General features: G+C 44.5%; 1 protein-coding gene across 1 annotated transcript in view; it reads right to left on the bottom strand.

Annotated features, from left to right (window-relative positions):
• DLG2 (discs large MAGUK scaffold protein 2) overlaps window positions 1-24962 on the bottom strand; it is an 852330-nt gene that overhangs the window by 609569 nt on the left and 217799 nt on the right. The window lies entirely within an intron of this gene.

The following is a 24962-nucleotide window of genomic DNA, read 5'->3' as shown; positions in this document are numbered from 1 at the left end:
GGGATTCGAACCGCTGACCTTCTGATCAGCAAGTCCTAGGCTCTGTGGTTTAACCCACAGCGCCACCCGCGTCCCTTCCTGGGAGTAAGCCTCATGTAATTCAATAGGACTTCTCAGCAGGCATGGTTAGGATTGGCCTGTAGAATCATAGAGTTGGAAGGGACCATGAGGGTCTTTTAGTCCAGTCCCCTGCAATGCAGGAATCTTCTGCCCAATGTGGAGTTCAAACCCACAACCCTGAGATTAAGAGTCTCGTGCACTATCAACTGAGCTAGCACAAAAGGCAGCTTGGAGCAAAAAACTGAAGCACTGGATGGGTTGTGATAAAAAGGCCAAGGAAAACAAGAAGGGCTTCACCTGGTTTCAAAAAAACCTCCAATGTAGCTTCCAGGCACGCCCATTTAAGGAGGGTGTTCATGAGTGAGTGAGGTGCCACCACTGAGAAGGCCCTGATTTTAGTAGCCACCAACCCAGGAGGTGAGAGGGATCTGAAGCAGCCTAGCCAAGCCAGCGGGGAAAAGCAATATGTGTTTTCTCTTAATATTAGCAGGAAAGGGATGATACAAGTGATTTTTGCTGGGCTTCTTAGGATTTTTCGGGAAGTGATATTCCTTTTGGAGGCAAGGTGACTCCACAGCATCCCTCCTCAACATCACCATGGAAACACTCATTGAGATCTCCCACTCAACACCTTTATTCTGATGTCGGTTTTGTCTTAAAGCTACCCATCCTCTCTCTGTAAGTTGTTGCCTGTGAGAACATGTATAATATGCATGTCTCCTCTGTGATGCTACTGCTGAGGAAATCCTCCTCACACCATCATCTTTTCTCACTATTAATTGCAAGTGTTCATTTCAGGTCACTTACAAGGGACACCTCTCTGGATTTACTACTGAACGGGAGGAAACATCACATGTTTAAATAGGGCCAAACAAGTCTCATCCTTTTCAAGACCTGCCTGTTCCTTTCATCATATCTTCAGGTCAGACCCCACAGACTGATGTGAATTGCAGTCCCAAATATCTGGAGGATACCAGGTTGGGGGAAGTGGCAATAAACTAAGGATCCCTCCAGACAGGTGCTATGGTTTTGGTTTTTCACGTGCATTCTGCAGCATTGCATTTGCGATTGATTTCCTAATGGGCCATCCACATATCGTTCTGTTTTATTAGTTGTTCTGAGATACTTCCCCAGGGTTACAGCATTATTGCACTTACATGCTATAGCAGGGATGTCCAACAGGTCTATTGCTACTGGTAGATCCCCACGAGGTTTTGGTAGATCACGGTCAATCTCTGGCTCCCTTTCCTTAGTGTCACTAAAACTGACTCCTGCCCTGCCCTCCATTGTTGTTTGATCTCTGGAAGACGGAGCTTTCTCTGTGCTGCTGTTTTCATCCATAGCGCTATTTTTGTGAGTGGCTTTACCCCTTTGTCCCTTGCCTTTAGCCCACCCCCCAAAATGGAAGTCCCCCCAAAAAAGCTTTGTACTGGAGGAGACTCTTGAGAGTCCCATGGACTGCAAGAAGATCAAACCGATCCATTCTTAAGGAAATCAGCCCTGAATGCTCACTGGAAGGACAGGTCCTGAAGCTGAGGCTCCAATACTTTGGCCACCTCATGAGAAGAGAAGACTCCCTGGAAAAGACCCTGATGTTGGGAAAGATGGAGGGGACAAGGAGAAGGGGATGACAGAGGACGGGATGGTTGGACAGTGTTCTTGAAGCTACCAGCATGAGTTTGACCAAACTGTGGGAGGCAGTGAAAGACAGGAGTGCCTGGCGTGCTCTGGTCCAGGGGGTCACGAAGAGTCACAGACCATTTCAGGATTTCGGCACCAACTGGAAACAAAGCAGCTGGTCTGCCCTGAAACTTTTGCAGATGGGGTGATGTATCATCACCTAGGTGAGTTTTCAGTGAAGAGGAAACCTTAGGTCTGGTCTATATCAGTTCAGATTTCCAACTCGTATCTGAATAATGATAATCCATGCAAATGAATACCCTCTCTCAAAAAGCCAGTTGAGAGTGAAGGCAAAGCTCTGCCAAAATGTTACAACTAATCAGATCATCCATTTCTTTCACTCTGCATGGCAAATAGCTTTGGCCTCTTTGAATGGAGCCACTCCCCCAAATCACCAACTCTATTTAAAATTCATTTCTTAAAAAACTTTGTTTTCATCAAGTCAGTGTCCTGAAAAATCTGTGCACACGAAACTCAAGCGTTATTTTAAGCATTTTAATTTTCCTTCTGCAAGGGAAAACCACAATAATCCATTTTTTAAATAAATAAAAAATCATTAAAGGGAAATCAAATTTCTAATAGGCACATTAAAAAGATTTATTCATCTGTGAAGAGATTAAGTTCCAAGCCTGATTCATATTTCATTTTCTTTTTACCATTGACTCAACAATTTTATGGTGCTGGGAGCCGAATCTTATGTGATGATGGTTTTGTTTAACACCCCTGCATAACTTAAAACATTTGATTTTTGTAAATACTCAAGAGAATCAAGAAAGATTGGAAGTGTCACAGTCAGCAACAATGAAGGAGTGATGCGAACTCAACCAACGTGCCCCTTCGCCTAAATGTGAAGTGACAGTAGATTGTGATACCTGAAACCAAACTATTCTGTTTGTGTGTGTGTCATACATTTGTGCCTTGCCTCCCCAATTAAGCAGATCCAGTTATTAGGAAGAATTTGGCACAATAGGGATAATGATAATGCTCAGAATCTAGTGTTCAAAGTGCTTCACAAACATTATCTTTTTGTGTAATCCTGTAAGGTCTGTTGTAGCTAATTATCTGCATATTGCAGATGTGGCACTGAGAAAAGCCATCTAGGCTGGTTTGAGCCCGTTCTCTAACGAGACGAGGAACTGAAATGGCACCGAACGTCCTGTACGTGTCAACAAAAGGTTACGGAGGGCAGGAAAAGAGTTCCAAGTCTGAGTCATAGTCCCTTTTCTCTCTAGCCAGCGACAGAGCGTATGCCTGCAGTGCCCAGCGCGGGTGCGCTCCTGAGGGGCGTGGAGGGTGCCCTCCCATGCACCACAGTTCAGGGTAGCAGAGGGGCAGGTAAGCTGTTTCTCACTCTCCTGCTCTCCGCAGCCGGGTCAGACACGACCCGGCAATGGAACTGCTGCGGCCGGTTGCGCCTCACCACAACTGAGGAGGGCTCTTCTCTGCTGCCGGATCAGAAGAACCGCTGCTACCGGATGCGAGGTGTGCCGCCCACTCGCCTGCCATTTTGTCACACACACCCCTCAGTCATGACACCCGGGGCGGCCCGCACCCACCGCACCCCCCTTCCTACGCCTGTTTCTCTACCGTATACAGTGGACGCTCGGGTTGCGAACGTGACCCATGTGGGAGGCATGTTCGCAACCCACAGCACTGCGCGGGTTGCGATTTGGTGCTTCTGCGCATGCACAAAGCGCGATTTAGCGCTTCTGCGCATGCGCGGCCGCCGAAACCCGGAGGTAACCCGTTCCAGGTTTTGGCGGGTCCGTAACCCGAAAAAACGCAACTTGAAGCATCTGTAACCTGAGGTATGACTGTATTTATAGTGATCCAAAGTTTGAGAGAATAGGCTGGGCTTTTTTTCGTTTTTCTTTTTTGTAACCCTGCGGCATAACTTAAATTTGATTTTTGTAAATATTCAATTGAACTTGTCACATCCACTGGTGATGTAACAATAGTGCCAATTCAATAAGCGGACCCCTAATCTAGACAATGCAAGGAAAGGTGCAGTACTCACAACCATGCTATTGTTTTATTCCGTGTCTGCCCTGCCTCCCCTATTAAGCAGATCAGTTATTATGGATAATAATGGAGATAATGATAGTGTTCAAAGTGCTTCAAATACATTATGTTTGTGCCTGATCCTGCGAGGGTTTCTTTTTTAAACTAATTATCTACATATTACAGGCATGGGGCTTAGAGACGCCACCTAGTGGGGAGGGCTGCACATTTATTTTTAAAATGAATGAAACGTCGTAGAGATAAGCCCCATTTTTTTTGTTTCCTGCAGCTATAGAAGCAAATGGGAATTCGTTCAGTTGAACAAGTTCTGAATGGGGGTGGGGTGGGGAAATCCATTCATTTCTCATATATTTCATTTGTTTGCTTCGGTCCTCGTTTGTCTCTGTTGAGTTGAAATGTTTAAAGACTCTGGAAGTGCCTGCACAGGTCACTGTAAAAGTTACAGTGAGGAAAAGGAGAGTATTATATCTATTATTATTAGTAGATGCACAAGAAGGTCCCAAGGAGGGTCACGACAATGTAAAATACAGCATTAAAAACAGTTTAAAACAAATTACAGCAGTAGAGTTTAGATATAAAATGTAGCCCCTGGGTTGTATTGGACTGTGTCCTACTCAGAGAGTAGATCCACTGAAATGAATGAACCTAAGTTAACCATGTATATCAGGCACAAGCAAACTCCTGCCCTCCGGAGTCTGGGACTACAATTCCCATCATCCCTGACTACTGGTCCTATTAGCTAGGGATGATGGGAATTGTAGTCCCAAACATCTGGAGGGCCGGAGTTTGCCTATGTATATTAAATTCAATAGGTCTACTACCGTACTGGCCTGAATATAAACATCACTTTTTTTTCCAAATTCTGACCGTGAAAAGTTAAAGCGCAACTTAAATTCGCAGCCTTACAAAAATTGGCTTTTACGATATCGCTGCTAAAACAGACATACGGTAAAACGGAACAGGTGCCTGCGGAATTTTAAGGGAGCGGCTTATATTTGAGTATTTTTCCCCCTCTTTTTTCCCCCTTGAATTTTAAAGGTGCGGCTTATATTTGGGTGCGGCTTATATTCGGGCCAATACGGTATATGAAGTTCTAGCATTGAATACAACTCCCTTTGTCCTATCTATCTGAAATCTGGCACATCGGGTCTTTTGGTGGGGTGCTAGAACGCCTGGGAAATAGATGCTAATAGGATGTAAAAGACATGTGCTAAAGGATAAGGAACATCTGAAAGCAATAGGAAGTTTACAGTAGGTGTGCCATTTTAGGTTGTCTTTCTACTCTGAAATTTGAAGTCTTTAAGAAGTGGAATACCTGCCGTTTGGATGGAAAGCACTGAAGTTATAAGTAGCAGAAGACCAGCTGAGTCTTCCACTGAAATCAATAGGAAATGGAAATGAAATCATTACTTACCCCACATTTGCCCACTCCACTACTTTGACTGGCACAATTGCCACTACTACTTGTAAGAACCTGATCTTTTAGTGTGGCAGCGCCTTGACTTTGGAACTCCCTAACTATTGATACCAAATATTGATACCAAGTATTGATATTCTTTTCAGTACTCTGTACTCTTTAGACAAGCCTACCCAGAAGCTTAGAAAGTCAAGGTAATTTTAATCTGCTTTAGTATCTTAACCAGGCTTCCTCAACCTTGGCCCTCCAAATGTTTTTGGCCTACAACTCCCATGATCCCTAGCTAGCAGGACCAGTGGTCAGGGATGATGGGAATTGTAGTCTCAAAACATCTAGAGGGCCTAGGTTGAGGAAGCCTGATCTTAACTTTCATATGTTTTGAATATGGTTGTCATTTTTTCCTGGATTTTATTGTTTTACCTTTTTGTAAACCAATTTAGAGGATGTGGGGGTTTTTTTGGGGGGGGGTTTCACAGTCAGGTGGTGTATAAATTTTATGAAATAAATTAGTAATTTCAAATCTATTGTGATGAACAAAACAGATTTTAAAACTTAAATAATGAAAAGGTAAATGTGTTGCGGCGCTCATCTCGCTTTATTGGCCGAGGGAGCCAGCGTACAGCTTCCGGGTCATGTGGCCAGCATGACTAAGCTGCTTCTGGCGAACCAGAGCAGCGCACGGAAACGCTGTTTACCTTCCCGCCAGAGTGGTACCTATTTATCTATTTGCACTTTGACGTGCTTTTGAACTCCTAGGTTGGCAGGAGCAGGGACCGAGCAACGGGAGCTTACCCCATCCCGGGGATTCAAACCACCGACCTTCTGATCGGCAAGTCCTAGGCTCTGTGGTTTATCCCACAGCACCACCCGCATCCCTGTAAATGATGAACATCCATGCATTTATGTAATGGGGTGTGTACGGCTGTCCAGTTGTTGCTACACTCCAACTCCCAGCAGTCCCACTCTGCATGGTCAAGGGTCAGGGATGATGGGAAATGGCCACAGATTCCCCATTCCTGATGAAGCATTCACACTAAGAGATTGAGCTACCAGTTAGCAAGGTTCAAATCTTGATTTGCTATGGCTAGCTTTAAGGAACCTGAGCTCCAGAAACGTATATCCAGCAGTGGTATACTTACCCCCATATGGTTATTGGAAGGCTTAATGAACTTATATATCTGAATTACTGAAACTCTTACAAATGCTTAAGCAGTATTATGAAGTGGGCTAGAAAGGAACTGGGCTCGATTTATGGGCAGCCAACAAAAGGGGGCTGTTTTGAAAAGCTGCAACTCTGCACTTTCCAAATAAATAAATCATATTGACTGAAGGCGCATGCAGAGGGGAGGGAGCTATTCAGATTTATTGTGAGGCTTGGAAGGAGGACAGACATTCAGGCACGATCCTTTTATCTTTCCAATCCCAAGTGAAAGCACTTCTAACAGAATTCTCTAATGAATTGAAATGTGGGCCTGGAAGAGCATAACAGAGCTGTCTCTACATGAAAAGGCACGAATGGGGTGCTGAGGCTTCTCTTAGTGTCAGATGATCGATGCAATCCTATGCGTGTTTCCTCAGTTGCCCCTCAATGAGGCCTAGTTCCTATTCAGAGTTGCACCTTAGATGAGAGAGGCCTGGGCTTTAATCGCTGAACCACTTTGAACCTCACAGGGTGATCTTGCATCTCTCACAGATCCTCCAAGTGTCCCAGTTTTCCAGGCACAGTACAGAAGCCATCCCGGTTTCTGATTTGATCCTGTAATGTCCCGCTTTTCCTTAGGATAGCTCAGCTGGTTAGAGCGTGGTCCTGATGATGTCAAGATTGCAGGTTCGATCCCTGTATGGGGCAGCGGCATATTCCTACACTGCAGGGGGTTGGGCGAGATGATCCTCAGGGTCCCTTCTAAGTCTACAATTCTATGATTTCTGTGATTTCTATGTCCCTAATTTCATAAGAGATATGTTGAAATGTATGTCAGGGTGTCCCTATTTTCATCAGAGAAATGTTGGAGGGTATGGAGTTATGTGACCTCTGGGCCAAGGAGGTAAGTCACTATACAACCTTTAGAAGACATGTGAAGGCAGTCGTTTATAGGATAGTTTTTTAAAGAAGAAAAAAATTAACAATTTATTATGTTTTTGGAAGCCTCCCAGAGTGACTAGGGAACCCAGTCAGATGGGTGGGGTATAAATGTTGTTGTTGTTGGGGAAAGGTTGGGGGGTTATTGTGAAGATAAAATGGAGAAATCTTGTAGTCAATCTTGGTCCAGCTCCGAGGGCCTTCTGGTGGTTCCCTCACTGTGGGAAGTGAGGTTACAGGGAACCAGGCAGAGGGTCTTCTTGGTGGTGGAATGCCCTACCATCAGATGTCAAGGAAATAAACTGGAAATGACCCTGATGTTGGGAAAGATGGAGGGCACAAGGAGAAGGGGACGACAGAGGACAAGATGGTTGGACAGTGTACTCGAAGCTACCAGCATGAGTTTGACCAAACTGTGGGAGGCAGTGGAAGACAGGAGTGCCTGGCGTGCTCTGGTCCAGGGGGTCACGAAGAGTCGGACACGACTAAACGACTAAACAACAAGAACAACAGGTACATCTCTGGGAGACTGCGATGCGCATAACAATATCTTAGAAAAATGAATCAATGTGCGAAAGGCCTTTGCCATTCTCCTCCGTTCGTCTTGCAGCGCGGAGCATGAAGTAATGGGCTTTGAAGGCTCATACGGAAGGAGCGCTTTGGCACATTAGCAGCATAACTACTGTGGTTTTGTTCCAATAATAGAGTTTTGATTGCTCTTTTGAGAAAACATAAATAGCCCTTATTCATTCTGCATGTGTTCAGGAGCAGACGCCAACAATTGGCAAACAAAAGTGGGGGGCGGGGGCGGGGAATCAAACAATTCCCGATTTCTTCCTACAAGATTCATCTATTTCACCACTTCCTTCAGGTCTGGACCGACTGCTTTTTGGATGGCACATTTGTTGTGATCACTGGACAAAAGGAAACTTCTGTTAGCCAGCTGCTTTCTTTTCTGGGAGGTAACATCTGGGCTGGGCTGTGGGGCAGTGGTAAGGTAAAGGTAAAGGGACCCCTGACCATTAGGTCCAGTCGTGACTGACTCTGGGATTGCAGCACTCATCTCGCTTTATTGGCCGAGGGAGGTGGCATTCAGCTTCCGGGTCATGTGGCCAGCATGACTAAGCCGCTTCTGGCGAACCAGAGCAGAGCACGGAAACGGCATTTACCTTCCTGCTGGAGTGGTACCTATTTATCTACTTGCACTTTGACGTGCTTTCAAACTGCTAGGTTGGCAGGAGTAGGGACTGAGCAACGGGCGCTCACCCTGTCGCAGGGATTCGAACCGCCGACCTTTTGATCAGCAAGTCCTAGGCTTTTTGGTTTAACCCACAGGGGAACATAATTTGCATGTAGAAGATTCCAGGTTCAATCTCCAGCATCTTGAGGTAGGGCTGTGATTGTGTCCCACCTCCATGAGCAATCCAGGGTTGACTGAGGAGTGGGGCATTGGGTGGAAAGAAGGAAAGATGGTTGACTGAGGAGTGGGGCATTGGGTGGAAAGAAGGAGAGATGGCAGACTGTGCAAAGGGCAGCATAGGGCAGATTTGAAATAGGACATTCAAACTGCTAAGCTATGTGTGCCTCTTCCCAGCAAGGGAATGCACACCTACACAGTGAAACTGAGCAGGATTGAACCCTCCACTCAACAGCTGGGGAAAGGAGTGTGCTATCCAGCCAGCTGCAGGGATGTGCTTTGCCAGCACATTACCTGCAAGCAACACACTGGGGAAGTAGACGCCCAACAGGATTGAAGATAGGGTAGCCAAGACCCCAGAGGTCCCAAGGCAACAAAAGAAGACCTAATCTGGGGACTGGAGGAGGAGGAGGGAAGAACCAGTGGCTGGCCCCATGTTGGAGCAGTGCCAGTGGTTGGCAGTTCTCTCACCATCAGTTGTGGCCCTCTGAAGTTGTTTCAATGGGTGGCAGTGGCAAATAATGTACAGTGGAACCTCGGTTGTCGAATGTAATCCGTTCCAGAAAACCATTCAACTTCCAAAATGTTCAGCAACTGAGGCGCAATGGGTGGTCGGCAAATTTCATTGAGAAAATGGAGAAATGTGCCTCAGAAGCCGTTCGACTTCCGATGGGCATTCAGAAACGGAAGCATTATCTTCTGGGTTTTTGGCGGTTCCAAATTGTTCGGCTTCCGAGATGCTCGAAAACCGGGGTTTCTCTGTAATTCCAGGCAAATAATGTATACAAAGATGCATGTACAGTGGTTCCTCGGGTTAAGTATTTAATTCGTTCTGGAGGTCCGTTCTTAACCTGAAACTGTTCTTAACCTGAAGCACCACTTTAGCTAATGGGGCCTCCTGCTGCCGCCGCGCCGCCGGAGCACAATTTCTGTTCTCATCCTGAAGCAAAGTTCTTAACCTGAAGCACTATTTCTGGGTTAGCAGAGTCTGTAACCTGAAGCACCTGTAACCTGAGGTACCACTGTAGTAGGTTAATGTGGGGACATAGCTGGCAATCGGCCGTTGGAAACAGTTTCCACGCTGAAATTGCTGAAACGTCCGCATGTATGGCAATCCATGCCAGCAGTGTCATTTTTGGCGATTTCTCTTAAAAAAAAGGCTCAACAACTAAATAAAGTTCAACAACCTTCTTCAGATTTCCACTTGCACATAAATGCATATATTAATGAAATAATAGATAAAAACTCATTAGCTTAGCAAAAATGTGTATACTAGGCAATCTTGCCTGCAAAGATGTGTATATAAACTTGGGGATACTGCAGCAATGCCTCTACTGGGAAGCCCCACTATGCAAGTTGCTCCACCCTGCAAGTCAGAATACACATTTTTTAACAAATGAAACAAGTGGCATCATTAATCATAATTTAGACAACAACAAAAATGTGATTAGCCTAACATGTAGTTTGATCCATAGAGAGATTTATGGACATGCCACGCCAATTTGGTTTTGTTACTTTTAGCTAATACGGTAGATTTCACAGGTGCATTATCAGTTCACGTTTGCCGTGTAAGCTTGACATGATAAATTGTATAAATGTGACAATGTTCTTGTTTTACTCAAGTGGTTTTAAGGCTGTAATGAAACATGATGAGATTTCTGCGTTTGCCGTGGCTTTTATCCAAAACAAATAAACTCATTCCAAGAGAGACTGAAACCAGCACCAGGTTGCTGCAGTTTTGGCTTTGCTCCCTTCAGGTGGGGTGGGTGCGGGTTACAAACTGCTATGCGTGAATCACAGAACTGTAGAGTTGGAAGGGACCCTGAGGATCATCTAGACCACCCCCCTGCAGTGCAGGAATATGCAGCTGTCCCATACAGGGATCGAATCTGCAGCCTTGGCATTATCTTTTTTTTTTTTTTAAGAATATTTATTGACATTTCAGAAATAATACATTATAAAAAAAAAAGAAAAAAGAACAAAAATACAAAATAAAAACAATTAAAAACCCATAAAATTTCCATTTGCTTATTTTCTTTTAACTTATTTCCCAGACCTCCTCTCACCTCCCCTTTCTGTATTCCAATTCAAATTTTTAGCTCAGCAAATCCTCACCAATAGTTATTACTTATTTCTAAAACCCTGATTTTCATAGTCTCTTAAAGCATTACAGCTGGGAACCACTTAATTTCTATCCAACATCATTTTAACATTCATTAATTTTACAATATTTCTGTAAATAGTCCTTAAATTTCTTCCAATCTTCTTCCGCCGACCAGCCTTGGCATTATCAGCACCATGCTCTAACCAACTTAGGAGAGAGGTCTCAGCCCAGAAAGTACCCTAGAGAAGTTCCCGTTCAAAATCTTTAGGAATAAGGTGCTGAAAGGTAAACCAAAAACCCCAGCTTAGATCTTTCTTTTCTGCTGCACATTGCTCTCCTTAATCGCTATTGTCAATTCATATACCGCTTAGTGCCCAAGCAGGCTTCTAAGTGGTTTACCGGCATAACAATCAATTAAGCATGCATTGACATATACACATCCATAATTAAAATACACAGTAAGACGATCCCATTAAAACAACATGGAGACATCGACTTTCAGAGGCATTATGCCTCTGAACACCAGGCACTGGGAATCGCAGGTAGGGGAGAGCACTGTTGTTGAAGCTCAGGTCCTGCTTTCAGGCTTCCTGTAGAATAGCTCAGTCAGTAGAGTGTGAGATCTTTAATATCTCAGGGCTGTGGGTTTGAGCCCCACGTTGAGCAAAAGATTCCTGCATTACAGGGGGTTGGGCTACAGGACCTTCGTGGTCCCTTCCAACGCTAGAATTCCATGATTCTACTGTAAGAACATAAGAAGGGCCTGCTGGGTCAGACCAATGGCCAATGTAGTCCAGCATCCTGTTCTCTCAGTGGCCAACCAGATGCTTTTGGAAAACCCTCAAGCAGAACCCAAGTGCAAGAGCACTCTCCTTTCCTGTGGATTACAGCAACAACCAATATTCAGAAGCATGACTGCTCCTGTCTCTGGAAACCAAGCATAGCCATCACGGCTAGCATCCATGTTTAGCCTTATCCTCCATGAATTTATCCTCTCTTGAAACCATCTAAGTTGGTGGCTATCACTACCTCCTATGTGCTGTGTGCTTTCCAGGTAGCTTCAAACAAGTTTAGATCCGTGTGTGTATGTATATATATATAAGGACCATGCCATTGTACAGCAGAGGAAGACACTCTAAGACTACAGAACAAGGCCCTAGGGCTATCATGTTACAATTGATAATATGGATTAGATCTCAAGAAAATCCTCTAGATATTCAAATGCCTCGGGGTTCATGTTCATAATTAATCATGCATGCACATAAATACCAGAACATTAAATGCAAAATTAAACATACTCAGATAGCTGATTCTTGAAAGCTTTTGCTGCTCGTTTCAGCTGGGGTTCCCATCTATCACATTGCTCCACCTGCCCACTTCATATTTTGAGCCTTTGGCCCCTGACTACTGGTTTGTTTGTTTGTTTGTTTGTTTGTTTGTTTGTTTGTTTGTTAATTACATTTATACCCCACTTTTCCCCCCAAGCAGCTCAAGGTGGCATGCACTGGCTTAGAGCACCGCCTAAGCAGTTCTCCTCCAGGTGTTATTTATAGATCATTAAACCCTTCTGTTGTTCTACAGTTGAATGGGTTTTGGATGGTTTCATTGTTAACTGTTTCATATGTTATGATGGTGAACTGTCTTGAGAGCACCATTTTGGGGCAGATGAGTGGAGTAGCGATAACTACGCAAGCAATAAAATATGTCAAGGATCCATAATGTTTTTATTCCTTTGTGCTTTTCCTTCCCCCTTCTGTTAACTGCATTGACAACAATTGTACACTTAATCCACATTGTTGTGCACTAAGTGAAACAGTTTTAGCAGAGAGAGGTTCTATTATTCATTACTGGAATTCTTCTTGTCTATGGGATGGCTCAGAAGCCCTCCTTTCTCTTTTGTCACACTGGCGGTGGGCTAAGTGTGGAGTAGAATTAAAGGGAGAGAAAGCAAACAGAACCTCAGTGATTAATAGTCTCCACTGAGTGTTGACGAATCCTCCATTCTCATGAGTGTTTCAGGGCCGCTGCAGCTACAGTTCCTAAGTGTTTCACTTTCTCTAACACATTTATTCCGTCGGATCCCTTGTGGGGTAAGAAAGAACTATTAATTGCAGCACTGAGAAACAATTGTTCATTCTGCGAAGCTCATCCAGGATTTCCACTGAGAAAAGCCAGATTCCAGGAGATGAATGAATTATGCCCAGGAAAACAATTTGCATTTGTCGGTGCACTGTGCATTACTTATTCTGTTTCAAGGTTGCTTTGTTGTTGTTTTCTTTCTTAAATTTAGATTCATTATTTCTTCTTTACACATGTGCAGATATTCGGTTAGCTCCTTTAAGAGACAACGTAGGGGGTGTCTGACTTTTGCAGTCTCAATATAGGCAACTTAGGAGAATAATGCAGACCCTAGGAGTTGAGGTTAGGTTTATTAAATTTGCGCATCCCACAGATGGGGAGCTACCACAGAGAAGATCCATTGTCTCATTGCCACCCACAGGTTCCTCCTGTTCACTAAACTCTGTTGCCTCCTCAGTATCCATCACCTCCTCCCAATCTTCCCCCTCTGACCTCTCCTTGGTGTCCCAACACCAATCCCTGGGCTCTGAGCCTTCCTCCTCTGGGATTTCCCTTGGGCGTTCCCTGGCTGGCGCCTCCCACTACTACTCATCGTCCAGCCAGTTCCTGACAGTGCTTAATGTGGTTAACAAGTTTGCAAAGGCCCATTTATTTTGGCTTAGTATTTCTACAAGCCATACTTCCTGTCTCTGCTTAATTTCTCAGCTCCCCTTCCCTTCTGTTTCTTCATTGTTGTTGTTGTCTAGTCATTTAGTCGTGTCCGACTCTTCGTGACCCCGTGGACCAGAGCATGCCAGGCACTTCTGTCTTCCACTGCCTCCCGCAGTTTGGTCAAACTCATGCTGGTAGCTTCGAGAACACTATCCAACCATCTCGTCCTCTGTTGTCCCCTTCTCCTTGTGCCCTCCATCTTTCCCAACATCAGGGTCTTTTCCAGGGAGTCTTCTCTTCTCACAAGGTGGCCAAAGTATTGGAGCCTCATCTCCAGGATCTGTCCTTCCAGTGAGCACTCAGGGTTGATTTCCTTCAGTATGGAGAGGTTTGATCTTCTTGCAGTCCATGAGACTCTCAAGAGTCTCCTCCAGCACCATAATTCAAAAGCATCCATCCTTTGGCGATCAGCCTTCTTTATGGTCCAGCTCTCACTTCCATACATCACTCCTGGGAAACCCACAGCTTTTACTATACAGACCGTTGTTGGCAAGGTGATGTCTCTACTTTTTAAGATGCTGTCTAGGTTTCTTCATTACCTTTTGTCAATGGTTCAAGCTTAGAACCGTGGAATTGTAGAGTTGGAAGTGAGTTTTTACTATAAGGACCGCCAGCTGCGGCCGTGCAAAAACTTCAGCAGTGACGCTGAATGCTCAGCATGTTGAATTGTCTCTGAGCTGCCCCTTCCTTTATGTATTATTGAGAGCAGGAGATGGGGGAGCTTCAGGCTTTCCTCTCGCATTTGCTTCTGCTTTTTATTCTCTCCCCTGTCTTCACATGTGTTTCTGAAGAACTGTCAGGTGCGTCTCTGCCTTGTGGCATCTTGCAGTGATTGGGGAATGTTGTTTCCCAGTTCGGCAGATGAAAGCTAGACGCGGCAAGTCAAATTTCTCTTCTCGTGGGCTTGTTCCAAATTCTCCCGTTCCTCCCTCCTCGTCTCCACCTGGCATCTCAACGCACTCATACATATCTGCAACTGCTTAGCGTTGAAAACAGGATGAAGTGGGTGGCTGACAGGAGCCAATCTTCTTCCAAATGCCTTTTTTACCTCCCTGTTCTACTTCCACTGTTGGGGCTTTTATGCCTCTGACTACCAGTTGCTGGGTGGGACGCGGGTGGCGCTGTGGGTTAAACCAACAGAGCCTAGGACTTGCCAATCAGAAGGTCGGCGGTTCAAATCCCCATGACGGGGGGAGCTCCCGTTGCTCTGCTCCTGCTCCTGCCAACCTAGCAGTTCAAAAGCACGTCAAAGTGCAATAGATAAATAGGTACCGCTCCGGTGGGAAGGTAAACGCCAGAAGCGGCTTAGTCATGCTGGCCACATGACCCGGAAGCTGTACGCCGGCTCCCTTGGCCTATAGAGCGAGATGAGCGCACAACCCCAGAGTCGGCCACGACTGGACCTAATGGTCAGGGATCCCTTTACCTTACCAGTTGCTGGGGACCAAACTGGGTGAAAGCTGTCACACTCATGTCCTGCTTGTGGGCTTCCTTTAGGCCAGGGGTGCCAACTCTATGGGACCAAGGTGTCGTCACCCTCCCAATATCCATTGAGATATTGTTGAGAGGACTTAGTAGGCTGAGCGCAGAGCCAAGTGTGGCTCAGTGTCAGGGACCAGCTCCTCCTGAACACGAAAGAGGAGGAACTGCTGACCACTGAAGTCACACAGGGCTCACCTCCGCATTCAACCTCTTTCCAATCACATGTGTAGCACATGTTGCAAGCATGATGTCACACACATGCATTGCAAACATGACAACACACATGCACAATGAGCACCATGCCAGATCATGCTGGGGTCACCAGCATTGGGCCTCCTGGATCGCACCCCCTCAAAAATTGAGTCACAGCCCCCCGGCGTGCACACACCATGCTACACATGTTCGAAAACCATTACCATTAATCACTAGAGTTGGCATTACTTGTGGCTCAGTGCCCTCCCCAGGGTTTTTGGAGGCTATATGTCTGGTGGGAGAGTAGAGGTAACTTGCCTCTGATGTGCATGTCTATAAATGCACATGCGTGAAGACTAAAGCATCAGGTCTCTCTTGAACTGACATATTGTCAGGCAATTACATTTCTCTCTCCCCAACCCCAATATATCTTTAACCAAAAGAACAAACACTCCCTTTCTGATGGGGGAATAGGTTATTGCAGAGTACATGACAGCAGTATACCGTTGGCAGCACAAAGCCTTAAGCAGCATGAAAGAGTCTCATGCAGAGATCTCCGGTATGCGGATAGTGGTGTTATAAGGCTATAACTGTTTTCACCTGTGAGATGTTGGAGAATGGGTGTAAAAGAGATTATACCAAGAGGCAGCAGGGCAGTGGGGTGATGGAGATGGAGAATTGCAATTCAGCAAGCTCTCTAAGTGAGAAGGGACTGAACCCACATCTCCTCGCTCTAAGTCCAGAATCCACTGTGCTTTCTTTAGGCATCATAAGAACTGTAATTCCATCACACTCAGAGAATGAACTATCCTAAATATCTTCAAAGAGACTTACAAAAACCTTGGCCTATTGCTCAACATCCAAAAAACCAAAGTGCTGCACCAACAAGCACAAAATAACCCCTCTGCAGCACCACAAATTCAACTCAATGGTGTAACATTGGGAAGTGTTGATCACTTCTCCTACCTGGGCAGTTATCTTTCCACAAGGGCCGACATTGATGCCGAAATCCAGCATCGCCTGAGCTCTGCAAGTGCAGCTTTCTCCCACTTGAAGTGCAGAGTGTTTGAGGACCAAGACATTTGCAGGGAATCAAAAATGCTTGTTTAAAAAGCTATTGTACTACCAACCTTACTGTATGCTTGTGAAACATGGACCACTTATAAACGCCATCTCCAACTCCTCGAAAGAGTCCATCAAAGGTGTCTCCAAAAGTTTTTATACATCACTTGGGAAGACAGCCGAACTAATGCCAGTGTACTGGAAGAAGCAAAGATCACCAGTGTTGAAGCAATGATTCTCCAACATCAACTTCGTTGGACTGGTCATGTTGTGTGGATGCCTGATTATCGTCTTCCAAAGCAACTACTCTATTCCGAACTTAACAATGGTAAGCGTAATGCTGGTGGTCAACAAAAGAGGTTTAAAGACTCTCTCAAGGCAAATCTTTAAAAATGTAGTATAAACACCAACAACTAGGAAACACTGGCCTGCGAGCGCTCCAATTGGAGAACAGCCTTTACCAAAGGTGCCATGGACTTTGAAGATGCTTGAACTCAGGACACAAGGGAGAAACGAGCTAAGAGGAAGGCACACATGGCAAACGCTCAATGTGATCAGCTCCCATCCAGAAATCAATGTCTCCACTGTGGAAGGATGTGTGGATCCAGAATTGGCCTCCACAGTCACTTACGGTCTCAATGTTAAAACCGTGTTCATGGAAGATGGTTATGTGTAACCACCAAAGAAGAAGAAGAATTCCACCAGAATGTCATGTACAGAGGCCACGTGGGGCTGTGGGCAAAACACTAAACCAACAACAGATAATCCTACCCACCTACCTAACCTTCCTTCTGTTGAAAGCAAACAACGCTGTGCTGTTCACAGCCCAATAAGTGAATTCACTTATATAAACAGCCTTTGGAGAAGGAAGCAATTTGCATGAATTTACAAATACAAGTGGGATCTGCAGCAAAATTTTGCAGTGTTTAGCATTCACATTCAGGGCTCCACTAGCTATTCCCTTTGTTTCTTAAAGGAGCTGGGCACTGTAGATCCGTGGGGGGGGGTAGGTCTACAGTCAGTGTGAATGTAAGCAATATTTCTAATCTCCCCTCATTGCAGTTTTGAAGCTGGGGGCCTCTCAAAAGTCAAATCAGTATACCATGGCTACTGAGCTCACCCCTCAATTGGTTGCTTTGGCTTTTTAAACCTCAGAGTTCCTCCATCCATGCCGCTATATCTCTCTTGTGAGCAGATGAAGCTGGTTTGGCTATGTAAGGAGAATGAATTTGCTATAAATATATAAGGTGGGTGAACAGATAGATGAACAGACAGGCAGCAGGGCCCAAAATCAGCCCGTTAACTTTCACCTTACATTGGGTAATGAATGCAAAGGTCAATGTGTATTCCACAGAATCACAGAACTGTAGAGCTGGAAGGGACCCTAAGGGTCATCTAGTCCAACCCCCTGCAATGCAGGAATCTTTCATGATAAAAGCAGACTGTTCCCACATGAGGAACAAATCCAGCCTCCTGTCCTAGAATAACATGTTTGATAAAAGTTCACTTTGTTTCTGTCAGTCTCCCACCCTGCATTCTCACGAAATAAATAAATAGGGCTCCTTGGTCAGTAAGATGCTATTTTGATAGAATTAATTTTAAATAAGCTCCCAGCCTTTCATAGTCCACTGCATTAATTACTTTCACTCATCTCAAACAAGAGGTAGCTGCCTTTAGAGGGGACTGCAGGGAGAGAAAAAGCTAAGGGCTCATTTTTGCTAGGGGTGACTGTACGGTAATCATAGAATTGTAGAATTGGAAGGGACCCGAGGGTCATCTAGTCCAGCCCCCTGCAATGCAGGAATCTCAAGTGAAGCATCCATGACAGATGGCCATCCAGCCTCTGCTTAAAAACCTCCAAGGAATGAGAGTCCACAATGTCTTGAGAGATACAGTAACTTAAAGGTAAAGGTAAAGGGACCCCTGACCATTAGGTCCAGTCGTGACCAACTCTGGGGTTGCGGCGCTCATCTCACTTTATTGGCCGAGGGAGCCAGTGTACAGTTTCTGGGTCATGTGGCCAGCAGGACTAAGCCGCTTCTGGCAAACCAGAGCAGCGCACAGAAACACCATTTACCGTTCCGCCAGAGTGGTACCTATTTATCTACTTGCACTTTGATGTGCTTTCGAACTGCTAGGTTGGCAGGAGCAGGGACCGAGCAACGGGAGCTCACCCCGTCGCGGGGATTCAAACCACAGACCTTCTTATCAGCAAGTCCTAGGCTCTGTGGTTTAACCCACAGCACCACCCGCATCCCCTGATACAGTAACTTACCACATCACAAAATCATCTGGGGTGCTGAAATGCAAGATAAAGGTGCAAATACAGAGCAGATAGTTTCATTTTATATTTATCCCCTCCCCCATTTATATCCCCACCTTTCCTCCAATGAACTTGAGGGGCTGTACACAATTCTCCTCTGCCATTTTATCCTCACAACAACCATGTGAAGTAGGCCAGGCTGAGAGGCAGTGACTGGCCCAAGGTCACCCAGCAAGAGCTTCAAGGCCAAGTGGAGATTCGAACCCTGATCCCCCAAGGTGTCCTAGTCTGACACTCTAACCATCACACCACCAGCTCCCCAATGTTTGCCTTGTTACTTGCTCAACAGAATAAAAGTAGGAAGTCTGCTCTTTGAAACAGACAGCCAAATGCAATTCCTGTCTCTATTGAGCAGTTAACCTCCCCTGTTGGAATTATATCAAAATCCCTTGAACTTTACTTTGATAAAAATAGACAAGGTGCTGCCACGGTACAGAAAACACAAGGAAGGGCTGCAGCTCAGCAGCAGAGAATGAGCTTGGCAATCTCTGATCCTTGACAATCCCTAGTCTTTGGTTAAAGATAGCAGAGGATGGTAAAGAGTAAGGCCTGCTCATTTAGCCGGTGAGGCCATTTCAGCTCGGCTCGGCTCAGCCACAGCCTCCTGCCCCACACTTGATGTTGTATATGTTGTTTGGTGTGGGGCTGGAAGGGGGATTACAGACACAACTGGGCACTTGCAAAGCCCTGTGCAAAACACTGTACACCTGGCTTTGTGAGCTTTGACGATCAGCTGATCACCAGGGTCTTGCAAAGCACTGTGCACGGGACTCTGCAAGCTCCGAATATTATTTTGTCCTTTTTTTTTACAGCTGTAAACACCCTTACCTTGCCAAGACTGGGAGCTGAGCAATGTGACCAGCAAACTCACATGACATAATCCGTCGCTGAACTGTACCGCTTTGGGCCACAGGTGGTGGCGATTGCTGGTCTGAACGCTCCGTCCACAAAAGAAGCATGTGGTGTGAATCAAAAATTAGTATGTCATACAGAAGGCTAGCTTAGAACATTCCACCACCCCCCAACCCGGCATGACAGTTTTATATAAGCAGGGATTATATAAACAGAGACTGGGGTAAGATTCAAATATTCAGTCCCCCACCTGGTGTCTGAAATGAGGCAGCCCTGTAGCTAATCCATACACAAAAGGGTTTGATCAGCATAACTAAGACAAAACCTGGTATGGTTTTCTCCCTGGTAGCTGTTGACTTGTGCTGCATTGCCATCTCATGGAGTAATAATAATCAGCATTATCGTTATCTGCTATATGCATTTGATTTCCATCCTCTCTGCCAGGAAGCTCAAGGTACTATGCAAGAGACTTCCTTCTTCTCTGCTTTTTATCCTCCCAACAATCCTGTGAGGTAGGTTAAGATGAGAAGAGTGTGTCCAGCCCAAGGCCAGCCAGGGAGCTTCACAGCCACACTGGGATTTGAACCGCATTCTCTCCAGTCCATTTCTCAAACAGCTAACTACGATTGGCGAGATTTGTCTTCAGATGAGACCCAAAATTAGAAATTTTCCCCCATCCCTAGCTGACCAACGAGTTCATAGTTAAGGTGCAATTTAAAGTGGTAAGAAACATCCTGGCAATTGGTTATAAGTCTCTAGCTTGTCTATCCTTCTGCCATTACTTCCTGAAAGGCAAAAACTAGACCAGGGGTTAGCAAACATTTTCAGCAGGGGGCCGGTCCACTGTCCCTCAGACCTTGTGGGGGGCCGAACTATTTTTTTGGGGGGGGAATAAATGAATTCCTATGCCCCACAAATAACCTAGAGATGCATTTCAAATAAAAGCACACATTCTACTCATGTAAAAACACCAGGCAGGCCCCACAAATAACCCAGAGATGCATTTTAAATAAAAGGGCACATTCTACTCATGTAAAACCACACTGATTCCCGGACCATCCGAGGGCCAGATTTTGGGCCGGATCCAGCCCCCGAGCCTTAGTTTGCCTACCCATGAACTAGACCATGCCTTGCTTTGGTATTGATTTCCATGGTAAAGAATAAGAAGTTTTTGCATTTCTGGGAAACAGCTCTTTGGGCATCCAGGGAAAGAATTTCAGATTTTTACAGTCGCTTACATCTGCAGTGTTGGGTCATTTAAGAGTCACTCTTTTTTCTGTGGAGCTACAAACACCCGTCTCTGCCTTCCAGATACAAAATGCCAACTACTTTTTTCAACCTCTGGGCTGCTGTTCTTTCACCTTCTCTCACATTTGCCCTTTTCTCAATCGCTTCAAGTGTCTTCCAGCCCCCAATCATGGTTCCTTTGCTATTTTTTCAGTGTCTCTCCCCCCACCCCCCGCTTGGGTTTTCTTATATAAAATCTAACAACATGAAAATAACAAATGAAATTAAATATAATAATAAGGGTGTATGTAGGGAGTTTTGGTTATGCGAGTGACCGAACGAAGAATGGGGAGAAAGTAGCAAAATAATAATATTCAAGCCATACTGACATTATTTTTGCCTTGTTCATAGGATATAGGGGAGCTCAAAATCCAGCTATGTTTTCTTACAGAATTGAACACAGAGCATCATGGCACATGGTATTAGGCTACCAGAAGAAATGGTGGTGAAATTTAACTTGGTTCGCGCATAAAGGTTAACTTATCTCATCCTTCCAAAACAATACAGGAACCGAAACACAGCCATCCTTCAAAATCCTTGCTTCTCTGAATTTTGTATTGAAGTTCTCCATCTGGGCAATATGTACAAAACACATTTTACTCCTTATTATTATTATTATTATTATTATTATTATTATTATTATTATTAACATTTATCTACCACTTTATCTTCCAAGACCGGGACGCGGGTGGCGCTGTGGGTAAAACCTCAGCGCCTAGGACTTGCCGATCGTATGGTCGGCGGTTCGAATCCCCCCGGCGGGGTGAGCTCCCGTCATTCGGTCCCAGCTCCTGCCCACCTAGCAGTTCGAAAGCACTCTTAAATGCAAGTAGATAAATAGGTCCCGCTTTATAGCGGGAAGGTAAACGGCGTTTCCGTGTGCTACGCTGGTGCAGGCTCGCCAGAGCAGCTTCGTCACGCTGGCCACGTGACCCGGAAGTGTCTCCGGACAGCGCTGGCCCCCGGCCTCTTAAGCGAGATGGGCGCGCAACCCCAGAGTTGGTCACGACTGGCCCGTACGGGCAGGGGTACTTTTACCTTTACCTTTATCTTCCAAGGAGCTCAAGGAGGTGTACATGGTTTTCCTCTTTCCCATTTCATCCCCCCAACAACCCTGTGAGGTACGTTAGGCTAAGAGACAAGGACTGGCCCAAGGTCACCCAGTAAGCTTCACGGCTGAGTGGGGATTCGAACCCTTACTCTCCCAGGTCCAAGTCCAACAAACTAAGCGTGCATATAAAATGGCACATATTAGTGAAAATAACATACAAATATGCATTGCGTTGGGGGAAATTGTTTTGTAAAAATGTGTTTATCAGGCAAGATTGCATGCAGAAATGTGTATTAGAAATTAGCACTAAAATGCTGGTGAATTCTCATGTTGAATTAAAAAAAATCAAAAAATCAAACTGATGTGGAAACCCGGATAATTGAACGCAAATTTGGAAAAACGAGAAGCTGAGAGAAACCAAAACTGACAGATTTGCTTATCACTAGCAACATTTCTCGCAGTGAGGGAACCACCAGAAGGCCCTCGGAGCTGGACTTCACTGTCTGGGCTGAACAATGTGGGCATACACGTATACCTTCACGTATACAGGACCGAGGCTGTTTAGGGCTTTAAAGGTCACCATCAACACTTTGAATTGTGCTTGGCAACATACTGTGGGCAAATCTAGGTCTTTCAGGACCAGTGTTATGTGGTCTCAGCGGCCACTACCAGTCACCAGTCTACCTGCCACAGTAGCTTTCTTTAGTTTCAGACATGAGCTTCTCCTAGCCCTATCTGATCTAACTGGAGATCATGGAGCTTAAGAGTCCCACAATCCTTAGCTGCTAATGATACTTCTACACATCTTCAGGGCCTCTCAGCTACAGGGTAAAGCTTTTTTTTGAGGAGGAGAGAGAGAAACTGGCAGAGGTGGGAGGTGTACCACCTGGGTTTTACAAGCATTCTTTATGAGTTCTTCCACAAAAACCCTCAAAGTTTCTCAAGGACTTGCAAAGAATGCTCACAAAACCCAGATGCTTCTTGAGATCCAAACAGAGGAGCATTCATCCATCCCTCCGAGTTCACTCTTAATAATAATAAAAAGTGTTGCCTGGGACGTCCAAATTAAATAGTAGCTCAGTAATTCAACAGAACTCAAAATCAGCCAGCTGTATCCTTCTCGCTCTGGGACTTTACTAACAGTACAGTAATATGTGAAACAATTTGTATGACTGTTTTGATTTGATCATGCCTACGATTATCTGGATATTCCACTCAAACTAAATACTGTGGGTACTTTTTAATGATTAAACCAGACCTGGATCTCATGAAACACCATAGAGAAGGGAAGAGAATTTGCAGATGACTTGGTACTTACATTGCAAGAGCCGAAATACAGTACGAAAAGGGTTTTGGAATTAATTCAAGAGTTTGGTCAAGTGGCAGGATTTAAATTAAATAAATTAAAGACTAAGGTATTAGAGAAAAACCTAACAGTAAGAGAGAAGGAGAGGTTCCAGAATGAAACAGGTTTAACAGTGGTTAAGAGTGTAAAATATTTGGGGATTAACATGACAGCTAAAAATATGAACTTATTTAAAGACAATTATGAGAAATGTTGGAACCTAGTGAAAAAAGATTTAGAAATTTGGTCGAACTTGAAGCTTTCTTTGTCTGGTCGAATAGCAGCTATCAAGATGAATGTATTGCCTAGAATGTTATTTTTGTTTCAAACATTGCAAATTGTTGATAAGATGGAGTGTTTTAAGGGATGGCAGCGAGATATTTCTAAATTTATCTGGCAGGGCAAAAAGCCCAGAATAAAATTTAAGATTTTAACTGATGCAAAGGAAAGGGGGGGATTTGCCCTGCCAGATTTGAAACTTTACTATGAATCAGCAGCTTTCTGCTGGTTGAAGGATTGGCTGCTCCTCAAGAACACTGACATCTTAGATTTGGAAGGTTTCAATAATTTTTTTGGGTGGCATGCATACTTGTGGTATGACAAAGTTAAGGTTCATAAAGGTTTTAAAAACCATATTGTCAGGAAAGCATTGTATAGTGTTTGGATCAGATATAAAGACCTACTGGAGAGCAAAACTCCAAGGTGGCTTTCACCAATGGAGGCAAAAGCTGTGAAAAAACTTAATATGGAGTGTATATGGCCGAAATATTGGGAAATTTTAGAACAGGAGGGTAGTAACTTCAAACTGCAGAGTTTTGAGAAATTAAAGGATAAAGTGAGAGATTGGCTCCACTATTACCAAATAATGGAGGTTTACAAGATGGATAAGAAAATTGGCTTCCAGGTGGAGAAATCGAAATTGGAAACAGAATTGTTAGAATCCAATACTAAAAATTTATCCAAAATGTATAACTTGCTGCTGAAATGGAATACACAGGATGAAACAGTAAAATCAGCTATGATTAAGTGGGCGCAAGATATTGGTCATAACATTATGTTTGCTGACTGGGAAAGGTTGTGGACCACCGGCATGAAATTTACGGCGTGTAACGCCTTGAGAGAAAATATTATGAAATTGATATATAGGTGGTACATGACCCCAGTCAAGCTTGCAAAAATGTACCACTTGTCAGATAACAAATGTTGGAAGTGTAAAGAAAATGAAGGCTCATTCTTTCACCTCTGGTGGACATGCCCAAGGATTAAGGCTTTCTGGGAAATGATATATAATGAAATGAAAAAGATGTTTAAATACACTTTCCTGAAGAAACCAGAGGCCTTCCTCCTGGGTATGGTCAGCCATGTGGTGCTAAAGAAGGATAGAACTTTGTTTCTGTATGCCACAACAGCAGCAAGGATCCTTATCGCAAAGTATTGGAAGACATCAGATCTACCCACTCTGGAAGAATGGCAGATGAAGATGACAGACTACATGGGACTTGCAGAGATGACGGGCAGAATCCGAGACCAGGAGAAAGAGACAGTGGAAGAAGATTGGAAGAAATTTAAGGACTATCTTAACAATTATTATAAGATTAAAGAATGCTAGATTGACATGGATTTAAAAATATTGGTTTTCAGAGACATTAGAGTAAGAAAAGGAATGGAATTAATAAGAAACTTTTGGGAAATAAGGGAATGGAGTTGCTGATGGGATAATGAAACTAGAATACAAAACGGTGAGGTATGAGGAAGTCGGGGAAATAAGGTTGAGAAAATAAGTTTTGAAATTATACTT

Source organism: Podarcis melisellensis (assembly GCF_964234715.1).
Source record: "Podarcis melisellensis genome assembly, chromosome: 4".
Taxonomy (NCBI): Eukaryota; Metazoa; Chordata; class Lepidosauria; order Squamata; family Lacertidae; genus Podarcis; species Podarcis melisellensis.
This window is presented reverse-complemented; position numbering and strand designations above follow the sequence as displayed.